Source organism: Phoca vitulina, unplaced genomic scaffold, assembly GCF_004348235.1.
Source record: "Phoca vitulina isolate PV1807 unplaced genomic scaffold, GSC_HSeal_1.0 scaffold49, whole genome shotgun sequence".
Lineage (NCBI taxonomy): Eukaryota > Metazoa > Chordata > Mammalia > Carnivora > Phocidae > Phoca > Phoca vitulina.
Window position 1 is genome coordinate 10,023,147 of NW_022589752.1, and position 17,235 is coordinate 10,040,381.

Consider the following 17,235-nt stretch of genomic DNA (forward strand, 5'->3'; position numbering starts at 1 on the left):
TGGGGATGAAGTGACTCATGCTCCCAACCCTCACTAAAAGCTATTAATCTTTCTTCTTTTTGGGAAAACTGTTAACTTTTTCAGAGAATTGAAGTAAAAGTTGGGTGTTGAATAATGCAATTTAACAGAGGAAACATTCTCTAGGAGCTATCACCAAAGAGATCAAGAGAGCTTACCCTCTACCCCATCACAAGACAAGGGGCATCTTTTCCAGACTTCAGCGACCCTGGGAAGCTGAGAGCCCACCACCTTCCAGGGACTGCTGAAGTGAAATCTGCTGTTTCGTGTTCCTACTGTCCTCAGACACTCTATCATCCCACCACTCCAAAGTTCACATTCTCCTAATGCTTCTGGGGCTCCTCTGCACTGATCTGGTCTCTCATCCCTTTAGACTCACCTAAACCCTCTGACTGTGCCATTTGCTATTCCTTATCTGTGATCAGCAAACTCTTATAAAGCCTCAGTGTCATCCACATGTTTGCTTTAACCTAACTTCCTCCTGTAGCAGTTCTCAAGCAGCAGTTGTTCACCTGCTCATACCACACTCATCTCTGGGTTAGATCATAATGAAACACTTAGGTTACTAATACCTTAGTCACCTGCCTGAAATGATGTTCTCCCAACCATCTGAGATTCTCACTTCCATGTGTACATCCTATATCTTTGGCTACCCCAAACTGCTCCAACTTAAAGTCACCAATTCAGACATCCCACTGTAAGGCCACAACCTCTTATACTTGTCAGTTTTTATAACCTTTTGGCTTAATTAACTTTTTCCTGCTTAATTGAGATATAATTGACATGTAACATTGTGTAAATTTAAGGTGTACAATGTGATGATTTATATATGTATATATATATATTGCAAAATGTTTACCACAATAAGATTAGTTAACACATATTTTACCTCATTTAATTATCATTTTGTTGTTGTTGTTATGGTGAGACCATTAAAGCTCTACTCTTACGGCAAATTTCCAGTATACGATATGGTATTGTTAACTATAGTCACCATGCTGCACATTAGATCCCAGGAACTCATTCATCTCAGTTTGTACATTTTGACCAACATCTCCCCATCTTCCCCTGGCAGCCACCAATCTACTAATTGTTCTGTGAGTTCACTGTTTTTAGATTCCACATATAACTGAGATCATATACTATTTGTCTTTCTCTGTCTGACTTATTTCACTTAGCATAATGCCCTCAAGGTATGTTGTGGCATAGTTTTTTTTATTTTTATGCTTCAACCCTTCAGCATCAACATTGACTTATGTAGCTTTCTCTTGCTCTCCAATAACTATTTCAGAATTTTCCTCTCTATCCTTAAAGACCTTGCTTCCTTCTTACCATCAGCAAATGTTTTGGATTACTTGACAGAGATGTTTAGACATTGCAGTCACCTCAAATTCAGTATGTGGAAAAATATTTTTGAATCCTCCTCCTCCATCAGAAATGTCCTGCCTTCAGTGTTCTTTATCTTTGTTTCACTCTTGCACACCTCCAATTTATTCCCTCAATATTAAAAAAATGTAAACCTGAAACTTTACTGTCTATGAGCAACCATTCCACTATTAGAAAGTCCAGGGGTGCCTGGGTGGCTCAGTCTGTTAAGCATCTGCCTTTGGCTCACTCAGGTCATGATCCCAGGGTCCTGGGATTGAGCACCACATCGAACCCCACATTGGGCTTCCTGCTCCGTGGTGAGCCTGTTTCTCCCCCTCCATCTGCCTGCTGCTCCCCCTGTTTGTGCTCTCTCTCTGTGTCAAATAAATAAATCTTAAAAAAAAAGAAAGTCCAGATGATTAGTAGTCATACTACTTCATGGGCTGGTTCCTACCTAGCTTCACCTTGTACTGCTCCTCACTTGGCCAACCTTTTTGTTCTACCCATAATCAGCATCTTTCTTTTCTTCTAATATGCTCAGGGTCTTGGTATAGGCATTTTTCTCTGTTTTCTACCACACTCACAACTGCCCATTTTTCATGTCACAACTAAAGTATCCCTTCTTCCAGTGAAGTTTCCATCAACCAAGCTTTCCAACAGAGTAGGTTAGGTCTTCCTGCTATATAGTATAAAAAGTTCGCATGTGTCAATTAGAATTATTGATTAATAGGCCTTTCCTGCCCTCAAATTAAGCTCCATAATGATAGGGGCTAGGTCCATTTTCTTCACTCATAGAGATTCTCAATAACATCCATGGAACAAAGTGAATGAATGACTTTAAATCAATCTGCTTACTATATTTTACAAAGTGAATTTATTGTGACTTACAGTGGTATGATTTTCTTTCCTCAAAGAAGACAAGTAACTGGAAACCTATTATCTCACTAACATGCACTCTTTTCTTGGATTGCTATCTCCTATCTTTCCAGCTCATCCCCTAAATTATTCCTATTCTATCAAAATTTTATGCCTATACTCCTGAAGCTGAGCATGACTGGAGAAAAATGTGCAACCACATTGACTGCTCCTACTTCAAATTCAGGGCCATGAACCTGAAAGTAGACCCTGAATTCTGCTCTGCAATCATAGTACATTTCCCTGGGCTGCTTACCCACCACTCTTCTGTAAGATTTTCTCACCTCTTCCTCTCTCAGACTTTGAATACTTCCCCTGTGGCCTTCCCTTTCAGGTGACACCTTTGCTTCCTTCTCTGCTGAGAATCCTGAAGTGTTCAAAGGAGAACTTCCTCAGATTCCAGCATCATATTGACCAACATACCAACAACGCCTGTAGCTAAAAGCTCTGGCAGCCATTGATAAATGAACTGTCTGTGCCCTTCATTCAATCCTTCCACGGGTGCGTTAGACCTTGGCTCCTCTCATATAAAGACATTGCTCCACAGATTCTGCCTCTCTCTCTGGTATTATTATGTTTTCTCTTGTATTATTATTTGTTCTCTCCTTCCCAGCCAGACTTTGGCTTCATCCTTCCGTTGGAACTGTGTGTATTAAGGTCCCAAGTCACTTACTAAATCTGTTGGCCAATTCTCAGTCCTCATCTTGCTTCATCTTTTTGAAACATTTGACTCAGTTGATTATATCCTTCTCCTTAATATACTTTCCTCACCTGACTTGTAGAAATCTGCACCCTCCTGATTTTCCTTTACCACCTCTGCTGTGCCTTCTTAGTCTGCTTTACTGCTCCCTCTACAGGATCCATGCCTCAATGTGGGAATCAATGCCCTGGAGCTCAGTCCTTATTTGCCTATATTCACTCCCTTAATAATACCGTGGCTTTAAATTCCAATTATATACAGTTTAATTTTTTTAAAGATTTATTTATTTATTTTGAGAGAGAGAAAGAGAGAGAGAGAGCGCATGTAGGGGGGACAGAGGGAGAGGGAGAGAGAGAGTCTTTAAGCAGACTCTGCACTGAGTGAGGAGCCCAACAGGGGGTTGATCTCACCACCCTGAGATCATGACCTGAGCCAAAACCAAGAGTCGGCTGGTTAACCGACTACACCACCCAGGCACTCCTAATTATATGCAGTTTACTTTCAAATTCATGTTATCGGTGTGGACTTCTCTCATATATACAACTGCCCACTCCAGGCCTACAAGTATTTCAAGCTTAAACTTATCCCAAACTAAACTTCTGTTCTTCTGCTTCCAAATCCACTCTTTCTATGTGTTCCCATTTCAGTTGAGGGCAGCTTAGTCCTTCCAGCTGTTTAGGCCAACAGACTTTTAGCCATTTTTGAATCTGCCAGTAAATCTTGGTTCAAACTTTCAATTATGTTAAAAAACAATCAATTCTCTCCATCTCTAACTACTGTTACACTGGTGAGTGGCCATTCATCCTTCACCTAGTTTTCACTGGTCTCTCTCTGCCTCCCTATAATGTAGTCTATATCTGACATACTAGCTGGGCTGATTTTTGGTCAAACAGTTGGATTTTGTCACTCATGTTCTGAAACCCTCATAATGGCTTCCTAATTTGGAAGGAAGTAAAATTCCTTACAATAACCCAAAAAATCCTACATGATCTGCATGCACTTGTGCTCTGACTTATTCATCTCTGGTTCCTCTCTTCCTCACTCACTCTATTGCAGCCCAGTAGCCAGCTTGCTTTTCTTTGAACATTTAAGTATTCTCTATTTTAGGTTCTTTCACTGGTTATTCTCTTTGCCTGGGACATTCTTCTTTCTAGATAGCTTTATGTTTAACTCTTTCCTTGCTTCAAGTCTTTGCTTAAATTTGACCTCTCAAAGGCTTACCCTATTTAATTTTTTATTCTACTACCCTATTTAAAATGACAACCTACCCTTCCTAGCGCCAGTGGTTCCTCTTAATTTATTCTCTTTATTTAATGCCATTATTCGATTCTGCCTTACATATTTCATCTATTTACTATGTATAGTTCATGGTCTGACTCTCAGTAGAATTTGATCACCATAAGATAATGAATTTTGATTATTTTTGTATTTTTGATCACTGTTGAATTTTAAGTCTTCAGAAAATGGCTGACATAGAGTAGCAGCTCGGTAGATATGGATTGAACTAATGACTAAAGGATTTTTTTCCTTGTTAGAAAATCTTTGGCATTTATAGTAAATTATGTTCACTATATTTGAAATATTACAATATATGTATAAAGAAAAAAAAAACCAATCACAGCAAAATGCATTGTCCTGAAACAGTGACAGTTTTATCTACTTTTAATTTTCTTTCTATGCATCAATATGTAACGGAGATGGCAGCTGAGAGCACCCCACCCCTCCTCTCCTGGGCTGCTGTGTGCTTTCTTTCCTCCTGCCAGCATCACCCTGGCGTGGAACTCAGCACCTGTACAAGTCCCCTTACACATCTGCTCACACAGATGTCAATGCGAACAATGAGGGCTTTACAGAAGGAAGAATGTTAAGGGGGTCATAGCAGAATCTTAAAATCTCATTAGATATGTCTATTCTCTGATGCTCCTTCTAGGTTTGTTGTCACCAGAAGTTTCTTTCTGACACTTTCCCCTATAGTTCCCAGTCTTGTTGGCTCCAACCTCTTGCTTGCCTCTGGTTAAGTTCAAGTTCTTCTTTCCTTAATTTTGCAAAACAATTTAGCTCTGCCTCTTTCTGTTGAAACTGATATATCAAAATCCAAGGAAAAGATTAGCAAAAGACAATTTCATTAAAGAAAAAAACCAGTCAGCGGTGCCTGGGTGGCTCAGTCGTTAAGTGTCTGTCTTCAGCTCAGGTCAAGATCCCGGGGTCCTGGGATTGAGTCCCGCATTGGGCTCCCTACTCCACGGGAGACCTACTTCTCCCTCTCCCACTCCCCCTGCTTGTGTTCCCTCTCTCATTGTGTCTCTCTCTGTCAAGTAAATAAATAAAATCTTTAAAAAAAAAAAAAGAAAAAGAAAAAAAACAATCACAGCAAAAAGCATTGTCCTGAAGCAGTCACAGTTTATCTACTTTTAAATCTGTGCATCTGCATGTAACTGAGATGGTGGCCAAGACCACCTCACCTCTCCTCTCCTGCACTGCTATGTGTTCATGCTCTTCAGAAGGTAAATGGTTTTTTGTTTTTGTTTTTTTAAAGATTTTATTTATTTATTTGAGAGAGAGAGAGAGAGATAGTGAGAGAGAGCATAAGCAGGGGGGAGGGACAGAGTGAGAAGGAGAAGCAGACTCCCTGCTGAGCAGAGAGCCCAGACATGGGGCTCGATACCAGGACCCTGAGATCATGACCTGAACTGAAGGCAGATGCTTAACAGACTGAGCCACCCAGGCGCCCTATCCCCTGGTTTTATAAAATCTTTTGCTTGCAATTTCTCTTTAAAATTTATAAAAATAATTTTCTGATATCAAGTATTTTTCTAAGTGTGATATTTTTTAATGCAGTATGTGGCATAATTTATTTTACCGAAGTCCTACTGTTGGACATGTATCTATTTACTTAATCTGACAGTGTTTGATATAAACAGGGGAGGTTTTCTATTTGCTTTATCTCAACTAATATCTGATCTTATGTTATCTTGTTATGTAATTTATTGTTTTTAATGGTTTCTTATTGTTTTCCTTCTTTTTTTTTTTTTTTTTGTCTTTTGCTATATGGACTACTTTGCTTTCTTCTCTCAATTTAGAAGGCATAAACTTTTTTATTTTAGTAATACTGGTTTTTAGGTAACTATAATATAACTATTATTTTCCTTGAATATATGTGTTTAAGCATGTATTAACAACCTCCATATATCATGATAAATTCAACTGGCCTTTCTTCTTCCATATTTTCCTAATTTCATTTCTAGTTTTTGTTTGTACTATGACTTCTCTGTTCTCAAGTTCTTTGTTTTTTGTTCTTTTCTCATTTTGTTGAATTACTTCTTCAAATATTTTGTATTAAGTGTACGTGTTATACTATACTTTCTGGTTGCTTGAACATCTAAAAATATCTTTTTTTGTCCTCATAGTTGAATGCAAATTTAGTCTTGTACAGATTATTTTATCACATTATTCTCTCTGCAAAACTCAGAGAATATTGTTCTACTTTCTGATCTAAAGAATAAGTTCAGTGAAGTTTGGGGATACATATGTCCTGTATCATACCCACAATTTGGAGGGGGAAGAATGTGCCACTGTTAAAATGTGGTAAAATTTTCAAAAATACAGGTAGAAAGGGATGTAAAAAGATAAATCATGTTTTTGTCTGCTATGTGGCAAAGTGAACACTGGAATATTTTTAGCCAGAAAGAAAATAAAAATAACACAACTGATTCTGGTACTTCTATCTCACCTTCTCTGTCCTGCGTATGTCCTGCCTACATGCCTGTTTAAGCATACTTGCTTGTTTATGATGACACTGTACAATGTTATCACGTAAGACACATTAAAATCTCCTAAATCTCAGCTGTGGTCAGGTGACATTTATTTCTTGACCATAAAATGAGCATTGTTTCAGTGTTTTAGTTCTTAAGATAATATTCCTATAAAATTGTGCAAATTTAAAATAGAATTATAAAGACTGGAATGCTGTATGACATTGGTAGCTAGATTCTTTTGGGCTTATTTAGTTGTTTCTGGCGGAAATATTGATGCACAAATAAATGACAGCTGTCAGTTCATGCAAGATAGCTGGATTAAATGCCAAAATGTGTTTAAAACAAACTTCTTAAATTTTATTGTTGTTGAAGAGACAAATGGAAAAATTCAAAGAAGTTATAATGAATGTCAAATAAATCAAAGTTAATTTAAATAAGATCTGTGCTAATATTTATGGTATCTACATAAATTTGAATTTTAATGGTGATTTAGAAAACCCACCTTTTGGATTGAACAATGATAAGGCTTTGTAAGGAATAAGAGAATTCCAAAATACTCTGAATTAAAAAAAAAATTATCTGACACTAAGCATTTGAAATTCGGGCATTTTGTTTCCCAAAATTTGTGTGAAGAAGGCAAAGATGTAGCATGTAAGAAATGATATTGTTTGTTGAAAACACATTGAATTGTATATCATCATGGGTTATATGAAATAATGTTTCAAAAATGTAACTCGGCTAATAATTGGAGTGATTTGCTGAAACTTGCTTTCAGATTCACATGTTATCTTTTCCTTGAAACTTCTGCATTGTATGTTAAGAGCTGGGGCTTTTGCTTTAAGGGTGCCAAAGTAAGAGTATAGCTATTCCCCACTTCCTGTTCAAAAGTAGGAGCATTGACTAGAAACTAAACCATGGAGGAGGGTAAAGAGGAATTATGTAAAAGCAAAAATCCCCAAACCAAACAAAAAAGCAAACATCAAAACTAATATTTCAAAGTTATAAATAATAAAACAAACATTTTTAGATTAAACATTTTGTGAGACTAGTTATGAACCTTTTTTTTTTAAAGGTTTTATTATTTGACAGAGAGACACAACGAGAGAGGGAACACAGGCAGGGGGAGTGGGAGAGGGAGAAGCAGGCTTCCCGTGGAGCAGGGAGCCCCATGAGGGGCTCAATCCCAGGACCCTGGGATCATGACCTGAGCCGAAGGCAGCTGCTTAACGACTGAGCCACCTGTGCACCCCTATAAACCATGTTTTATAATATAAGAGCACTCTCCCCAATCTCTATTCCATTGCCAGTTTTATATGGCAGCCCTTCGGCCAGCACTGCTACTATCCTTACTCTTTCTTTCATTTCTCCATAGTCTATACAACCACTGAGACTGTGGTGGTAAATACAATGAAACAAATTTATTCAAAAGGGAATATGGGTATGGAGGAAATGGGGACAGTGGGGGGAATGAACACAGATGTAATTATTGATCCTGGTGGAAGAGAGATTGAAAGAGATCAGTGCCTGTTCATTCTTGCATTTATTATTTTAGGTCATAAAATTAAATTTTTATCTCTGTTTAACAGATTCCACTAAGCATATTGATCCACTAACCCAGTTTTCTGAACTGGGGATGTGATTTATAGGATTTAACAGGATAGATGTTAATTAATTAATTTTTAAATGGACCTTAGTTGCACAGAATTGTGTTAATCATAATGCTTGGTTTGTAGACAAATTATCTTCATTGGTCCATGCAAGGTCCTCTTTTATTTTATGTTTGTAGGTATGGTACATATGTGTATTATTAATATAAAGAACATCCATAAACTCACAACTTAATCAAGAACTAGACTATTTCTAGTTATTTATACCTATACATTTATTCATCCTTATTCTGTTCTTCTAGCTCCCACTTCCAAGTAAACACTACCCTGGATTTTTTGTCATTCATTTTCTCTCTCTCTTTCTTTGTAGCAACAGCTTTATTGGGATACAATTCATATACCAAAAAATGCATCCACTTAAAGCATATAATTAATTTTTTTTAGTGTATTCACATACTGGTACAATCATCACTACAATCAATTTTAGAATATTTTCATCATCCCCAAACTAATCCTGTGCCCTTTGCAGTTCTCCCCATGCTCCTCATCTCCTGCAGCTCCAGGCATCCACAAATCTACTTTCTGTTTCTATATATATTTCTATGCTAGCCATTTCACTTAAATGGAATCATCATGTTGATAATGACTTTTGTCACTGGCTTCTTTAACTCAGCCTAATGTTCCAAGGCTCACAATGTTGTAGCATGTACTAGTGTTTCATTCTTATTTATTGCCAAATAATATTCCACTGTGTGGTTATACCACATTTTATTTTTCTATTCACCAGTTGATGGGCATTTGGATTGTTTCCTCTTTTTTTGCTATTATGAATAATGGTGCTATGAACATCCATGTACAAGTGTTTTTGCAGACATGTGTTTATATTTCTCTTGGGGATATATTTAGGAAGTAGAATTGCTGGGTCATATGATAACTTTATGTGTACAATTTTGAGGAACTGCCAGATAATTTTCTAAACTGGCTACACCATTTTACATTTCTATTAACCATCAATGAGGGTTCCATTTAATTTTTTACAATTTTGTCAATTCTTGTTATTATCTTTTAAAATTATAGACACTTTAGTGGGTGTTAAATGGTATCTCATTGTGGTTTTGATTTCCATTTCCCTGATAACTGATGATGCTGAACATCTTTATTGCTCTTTGGCCATATGTATGTCTTTTGGGGGAAATGTCTTTTCAGGTCCCTCACCCATTTTTAAATTGGGTTCTTTGTCTTTTTATTACTGAGTTATAAGAGTTCTTTATATATCTAGACACAAGTCTTTTATAAGATATATAAGTTGCATATATTTTCTCCTATTCATTAGTTTGTCTTTTTACTTTCTTGATGGTATCCTTTGAAGCATGAGTTTTTAATTTTGATGAAATTCATTTTATTTATTTCTCTGATTGCTAGTGCTCTTGTTTTCACACTTAAAAAAATCATTGCTATATCCAAGGTCATGGAAATTTATGCTTATGTTTTCTTCTAAGAATTTTATCATTTTTGCTCTTACATGTAGGTATTTGATCCATTTTGAGTTAGTTTTTGTATATTGTGTGGTCCCACTTCATTCATTTGGATGTGGATATCCAATTGTCCTAGCAGTATTTGTTGAAAATTGTTTCCTCATTGAATTATTTTTGCATACTTGTCAAAAATTGATCATAAATATGAGGGTTTATTTCTGGAACCTAAATTTCATGCCACTGATTTATAGTATATTCTTACTCAATTATCACAGTTTTTATTCTGTTGCCCTCTTAAGTTAGTTTGTGAGTAGTTTTTGTTTGCAATGATACAATATTCTTTAGAGATTAAAAAATTATACAAAGGTGTATACATAACTTCTTCAGAGTTTAGTGTTTTTAGTCAACATTTTTTACTAAAATTTATCCATGTCATAGGTAGAAATAATTTAGTGATTTCACTGCTCTGTAATATTTTGTTATTGAATATACCATACTTTCTTTATCCAGCACCCTTTCTATAGGCATATGGGTCATTTCTTGCTTTTATGCCTCCTATTTGTACAGTGTTTCTATGAAAATTCTTGTACCTCTCTACTAAATCCACATGAGTAAAGGTTTCTCTGGGTGTACACTCAGGGGTGGAATTGCTCCATCCTGGGTATGTGGGTGTTTAATAGATATTTCCAAATATTACTCCCCTATACAAAATGTATTAGGAATCCTATTAGTCACCACCTTTTTAGAGTTGGTATTGTTAGACTTTGTGAGTTTGTCAGTTAAAATTGTTGATTTGTATTTCCTTGACTAATAAGATGGAATATCTCTTTATATGTTTATTGCCCTATGCATTTTCTCCTCCTCCTTAAAATACCTTTCATGGTTTTCATGTTTTAAATTTTAAATTAGGTTATTTAAGCTCCTACTGATTGGTAAGATTTTTTTCATATAACTTGCTACTAACCCTTTGGTAATCATAAGTGTTGTAAATATCTTATCCCCAATTTGAGCTGCCTTCTCACTTTTTAAAGGTGTTTTTGATAATGACAAATTAAGTTTTTTTAAAAATTGAGGTATAATTGACATTTTATTAGTTTCAGGTGTACAACATAATGACTTGATATTTGTGAAATGATCACCACAGTAAGTCTAGTTAACATCTTTCACCATACATTGTTACAGCATTTTTTGTTCTTGTTATGAGAACTTTTAAAATCTGTACTCTTGAGAACTTTCAAATATTCAATACAGTATTATTAACTATAGTTGCCATGATGTACATTACAAACCCATGACTTACTTATTTTATAAGTGGAAATTTGTATCTTTTGCCTCTCTTCACCAATTTCACACCACAACCCCCTCCCCCAACTCCTCCTACCCGCCCCCCCCCCCCCCACCACCTCTGGCAGCCACCAATCTGTTCTTTGTATCTATGAGCTTAGTAGTTGGTTTTTTTTTTTTTTTAAGATTCCACACATAATGAGATCATATGGTGTTTGTCTTTCTTGGTCTGACTTATTTCACTTCACATAATGCCCTCGAGGTCCATCCATGTTGTTACAGTAAATGGCAAGATTTCATTCTTTTTAATGACTAATATTCCATTGCATATATATTTCACATTTTCTTTATCCATTCATCTATTGATGGACACTTAGGTTCTTTCCATATCTTGGCTATTGTAAATAATGCTGAAATGAACATGGAGGGGGGTGAGTGCAGATACCTTTGCAAGTTAGTGTTTTCATTTTCTTTGCATATATTCCCAGAAGTGGAAATGCCGCATCATATGGTAGTCCTATTTTTTTTTTTTTAAGATTTATTTATTTGAGAGATAGCTCACATGAATGCGGCAGTGAGGCAGGGCAGAGAATCTCAAGCAGATTCCGCCCTGAGCAGGGAGCCTGATGCAGGGCTCGATCCCACAACCCATATGATCACAACCTGAGCCAAAACCAAATCAGACGCTCAGTTGACCGAGCCACCCAGGAGCTGCTGGTAGTTCTATTTTTAATATTTGAGAAACCTTCAGACTGTTTTCCATAGTGGCTATCCCAATTTACATTCCCACCAATGGTGCTGGAGAGTTCCCTTTTCTCCACATCCTTGCCAACACTTGTTATTTCTTATCTTTTTGATAATAGCCATTCTAATAGTGTAAGGTGACAGCTCATTGTGGTTTTGATTTGCATTTCCCTGATGAGTAGTGATGAGTATCTTTTCATGTGCCTGTTGGTTATTTTAATGTCCTTTTTGGAAAATCTGTTCAGTTCCTCTGCCCAATTTTTAATTAGATTGCTCTACAGTTATTGAGTCAGAAGAGTTCTTTATATATTTTGGATATTGACCCCTTATCAGATTTATGACTTGCAAATATTTTCTCTCATTCAGTTGGTTGCCTTTTCATTTTGTTGGTGGTTTTCTTGGCTGTGCAGAAATTTTTAGTTAGTGTAGTCCCATTTATTTTTGCTTTTGTTGTCTTTGCTTTTGGTATCAAATCATTAAATGTAATATGATTTATTGGTCTTTTTAAAAAATGTCAAGCATATTTTTTAGCTTAAGAAACCATTTCTGTCTCTAAAAAATTTATACTCTACAATAAAATTTTGAAAGTTTTTGACATTTAATGCCATTTGAAGTTGAATTTAGTACGTGGACTCTATTTTTCCCTATGAATAACCATTCTTACAAGTGTAATTATTAAATAAATAGCTCCATTCTTCCCACAATCTAGTATGTCCTCTGTCACATATCTAATTTCCACATCTACTTGACATGTTTTTGCTCAATTTGTTTTGCCAATTTGTCTAACCTTGCACTATTGTCACACTGTTTTAATAACTATACCTTCAGAATAAGCCATGATATTTTTAAAGTCTCAGCTCTTCCTCCTTCTATTTCAGCAATATGACTGTTCATAGACCTTTACTTTTCTAAACACATTTACATCAAGTTCTATTAAAATAAAAAAACCTCATTTGGGTTCTGATTAGAGTGGCTTTGAAACTTTGAGTTGCTTATCAATTTGGAGGGAATTTAAATCTTTCCATTTTTAAGACATTCCATAATTGCCTTGGGCTATTTCTAAGAAACTAGAAAGTTTTAGCCAAGTGTGCCTACCCCAAGGTCATGAAGATATACTGCTTGGTCTTTCAGAAGCTTTATAGGCTTAAGACTTACAATTAGGTCCAATATGTCTGAAATTAACTTTATGTATGATATGAAGTAGGTTTTCAAATTATTATTTTTAAACTGAATTTCCAGATGTTCCAATACCATTCTTTTTTGCTTTAAGATTCATTTAGGGTTCTTGTGTAAGGATATGGGATGTACAAAGATATATTTCCTAGAGGTGGCACTGGGCAGTAGAGAGTGACTTCTATGAGAATCTGGAGGTTTTTAAAACAATTAGCAAGATTTATAAAACTCAGAAAAGAGGTTTCATGGCTTGAACTAGAATAGTGGCAATGGAAAAATAATTTAAAAATGAGATATGATTAGCAGGATCTTATAGGACCTAAGCTTTTTACCATGCTCTTTCTCTTCCCTTCTTTGCCCTTTTCTGTAAGGTCAGGGTCAATTTGGTATCTCCTCCCTTCTTTTTAGCAACTTGATCTGCATGTACACCCAGTTTATGGCTCTTACAAATATCTATCCCATCCATAGACATTAGGCATTAATGATAGGAATGGTATTGGTGACAAAAACCAGTACCTACTATTTGCATAATGGTTTACACATTATAAAAATGACATATACATTAACTAATCAGTAGGTCAAGCAGACAAAATTGATCTCAATTTATAGATGGGTAAAATAAAAGTCAATGAAGTTTATATATCTTTCATCTTTGTGATTTACCTACAGAGGCAAAAAAAGCCAATAAATTCTCCTTTGTTTCATAGCATGTTTAGTGTTGTGTTCTGGGAAAGCATCAGCTAATAAATTGTGCATGCAGTTTGAGGGCCAAAGACCTAGATTTGAGGCCTGGTCCCACCATCTACTTCATGACTTCGAGCTTTCATTTAACCTCTCTCAATCACAAACACCATCTCTGGGAAATGGGAGTGATAAAACTCACACGCTTTGTGGTAAGGACCAAGAAACAGCATGTGTGAAAAAAGAAAAAAAAATAGCATCCATGAAAAAATTTTTAAATTGCATAAATATTAGCTTTTATATTTCATGACATGTAGAGAATAAAAGCCCAGACTTTGGAATGGCTTAACCATTTGTTCAAAGCTGTGCTCTACCATTAAATATTATGTATATCCACTTAATTGATCTGAACCTCAATTTCTCCATTTAAAAAAGGTCATAATAATACTTCATAGGGATTTTGTATAAATAGGGATAAGGTATGCAGTGAGCACAGTGCTTGGTGCATAGTACATGAGCTGTGTGTTTTAGGCAATATGCCCAATTTGAAACAAAACACAACAAAAAAACTCTCCTTTAATTCTTCACCCTCGCTTTCAGTTATAGCTTCTGGTTGAGGTAACTCTATGGCTTTTAGTACTGCTTCTCCATTGTTGTTCACTAATTTAAGTTGGTTAGATTTGTGTGCTCCTGGAGGCACCATTTACATACACTACAGTGTGATCAGTACCCTCAGGAATTGTGCAATTTGGTGGCCTGTTTGTGTTTTGTGTTCTCAATATGATTCTTACATGTTAGTTCCTTTATGTTCTGATTTGATTTCCCATCTCTGACTCAGGTGTAGCTTCCCATTTAAGATAAAATGTTCAGTCTTATTCGTTCTGAAATTCACACAAAAAAAATTGCTCATGAAAATGCATATAAGCTAACAATTAAACTCACTAAGTGCATTCAAAGTGGGAATTGATTCTGTTCACATAATTCATACTCATATTTGGAACTTTGGATGATTTTTTCCATTTGGAGGAAAAGTGGGTTAAAAAACCAGAAACTGTCAAGTGTCCTATTTGTGGTTACTATTCAGATTTTTGGTTTTATTCTCTGTAGACATTAATGGATATATATTCCTATTGTATTGTATTATTTTATAAGAGTGGATAGAATCAAAACTGTTCAAATCTCGCACACAAAGGAATTTTAAATAGCTTACCCATGAATTGGATGCTTTCAATTTGTCAGATACATTGGTGGTGACAGCCCAAATTGTCAAGATAACAACTCATGCTTTTCAAGAGATGATAAATTTTGATTGCAGTTTGCTTTATATTTCTCACATATATTTTTTAATGTATATTTTTCATCATATATATTGTATAAGTTGCCTATATGATCATAATCTAATTATTATGCCTTCTGGTTAGCAGAATGGAGCTATGTTTAAGATGTGATCATATGAAGAATTTGTATGCATTAAAAAAATGGGATAACAACCTCTAAAAATCAGTAAGGAAGAAATTTAATAGAAGAATGGGAAAAGTCTTAAACAATGAAATCCAAATTTCCAATCAATACATATGAAAAGTGATCAATAACACTAGAAAAAAAGAAATAAAAATTAAAACATTGAAGAGATATCATCTTTGTCATGTTCAAATTGGCAAAGATTTGAATAATAACACTACCAAGTACTGACCAGGGTACTTAGAAACTATCCTATATTGTTAGTGGAAGTGTAAATTTTAAATCAGTGTGGATAGAAATATAAACGTTTGTTGAGATATTTGGAAATACTAACAAAAACAATCTTTAAAAGTAGACATTTAATTGCTTTTTTCAGAAGCAACTTGGATTACATTTAGGTGCTGCACACCTTATTTAGGTTTCTACACACCATTTGAGTGTAGAAACTTAAGTAAGGCCAGACAGGTCAGATCACTAACTCTTTATCTTGCATTTTATCTTGCATTCTTTTTTTTTTTTTTTAAGATTTTATTTATTTATTTGACAGAGAGACACAGCGAGAGAGGGAACACAAGCAGGGGGAGTGGGAGAGGGAGAAGCAGGCTTCCCGCTGAGCAGGGAGCCCGATGCGGGGCTCGATCCCAGGACCCCAGGATCATGACCTGAGCCGAAGGCAGACGCTTAACGACTGAGCCACCCAGGCGCCCCTCTATCTTGCATTCTATCCAGATTTATTTACTTGCTTCTTCTTATAAGCTGTTTTTTTTTTTTTTTAAAGTGATGATTCTAGTATAGCACATCTGGTTTATCAATGATCATGATTTCCTTTGAGTCACGTGCTGTGTTGACCGCCTAAGACTAGTTGTGACACCAATGTTCCTTATGAAAATCATTTTGAAAATCTGAAGAAAAACAGAAGCAAATGAACAAAATAACTGGTATACTCCAGCTACTGGATCACTTGCTATTTATAGGGACTTTTTGCAGATGAAAAAAACGTAGCTAACATGCGTAGGTAGTATTTACATTTGATTAATGATTGTTTCATTATTCCTTGATGGAAATAATCCAGGACCTTAAATTAAGTTTTGCAAAAAAAATGTGTGTATTAAATGAGATTTTTAAGATACATTCAGTTGCTCGTGTTAGTGAATTATTGATAGATGCATCACACAGCTCTCTAATGAGTGGCAAAGACAATGACTACTAAAGTAAAACTTAGCAATGCAAAGGTCTCAAAATTCAATCTTAAAAAGGTATTTTCTTCAAAGACAAAAATAATTTATAATCACTTTATTTATTTTTCAAAATACATATGAAACCGTAAAATTATATTTCAAGTGCTTTTCCATTTTCTTTTACAAAAGTAATCATAAACTGTACACTTCATAACAGCTTTGAGGTTTCATTGTTACATAATTCATCTGAACCTGACAAATATGTTCCCACACATTCTAAAGAAGACATTGTAAAAATACTGAAATGTATAACATCTTTTAAAGGTGGTTGCAAAACATTTGTTCTAAGTAATACAATTATATGTGGTCAAGTTTCACAAATGGCTGGTTACCATGTACAAAAACCCGAAACACGAATTTCAAAAGATTTTAAAATTTCTGCTCTATAATGCGGAAGTCAAAGATATTGATTTGAACAATGGCTACGTATTACATCACAAACCAGTTAAAAAGTCACCTTATGAACAATGACTGAAGGATACCAAAAAAGATCAAATATGATGGATCTAAATTATTCAATATCATGTGTGAATGAAAAATGTTTGTGTTTTCTGGCAGTTTAGATAATTGGCAAGTATCATGGACTATTTGTTGGTTGAATCATCACATTTACAATGTGAGGCAGCTCTTTTCTATTTTGACATCGATTCTTCATTCTGAAAGAAGGTCTCACTTCACTGTGTTCCATAACTTACCCATATACTGCCGATGAACCCCATCACTTCTCTCAGTTGGAAGGGTCAATAGAAAGTGAATGCAAATGACATGAACTTGGGTTGGACTCCTTATAAAAAACTATAAATGCAAATGTTTTTT

General features: G+C 35.4%; 1 non-coding gene across 1 annotated transcript; it reads right to left on the reverse strand.

Annotated features, from left to right (window-relative positions):
- Window positions 1-8,438: 8,438 nt before the first annotated feature.
- Window positions 8,439-8,511, reverse strand: LOC116621622. Its single transcript, XR_004297427.1, has one exon. It is a non-coding gene; the product is annotated as a small nucleolar RNA SNORD112 (small nucleolar RNA).
- Between the last annotated feature and the right edge of the window lie 8,724 nt (window positions 8,512-17,235).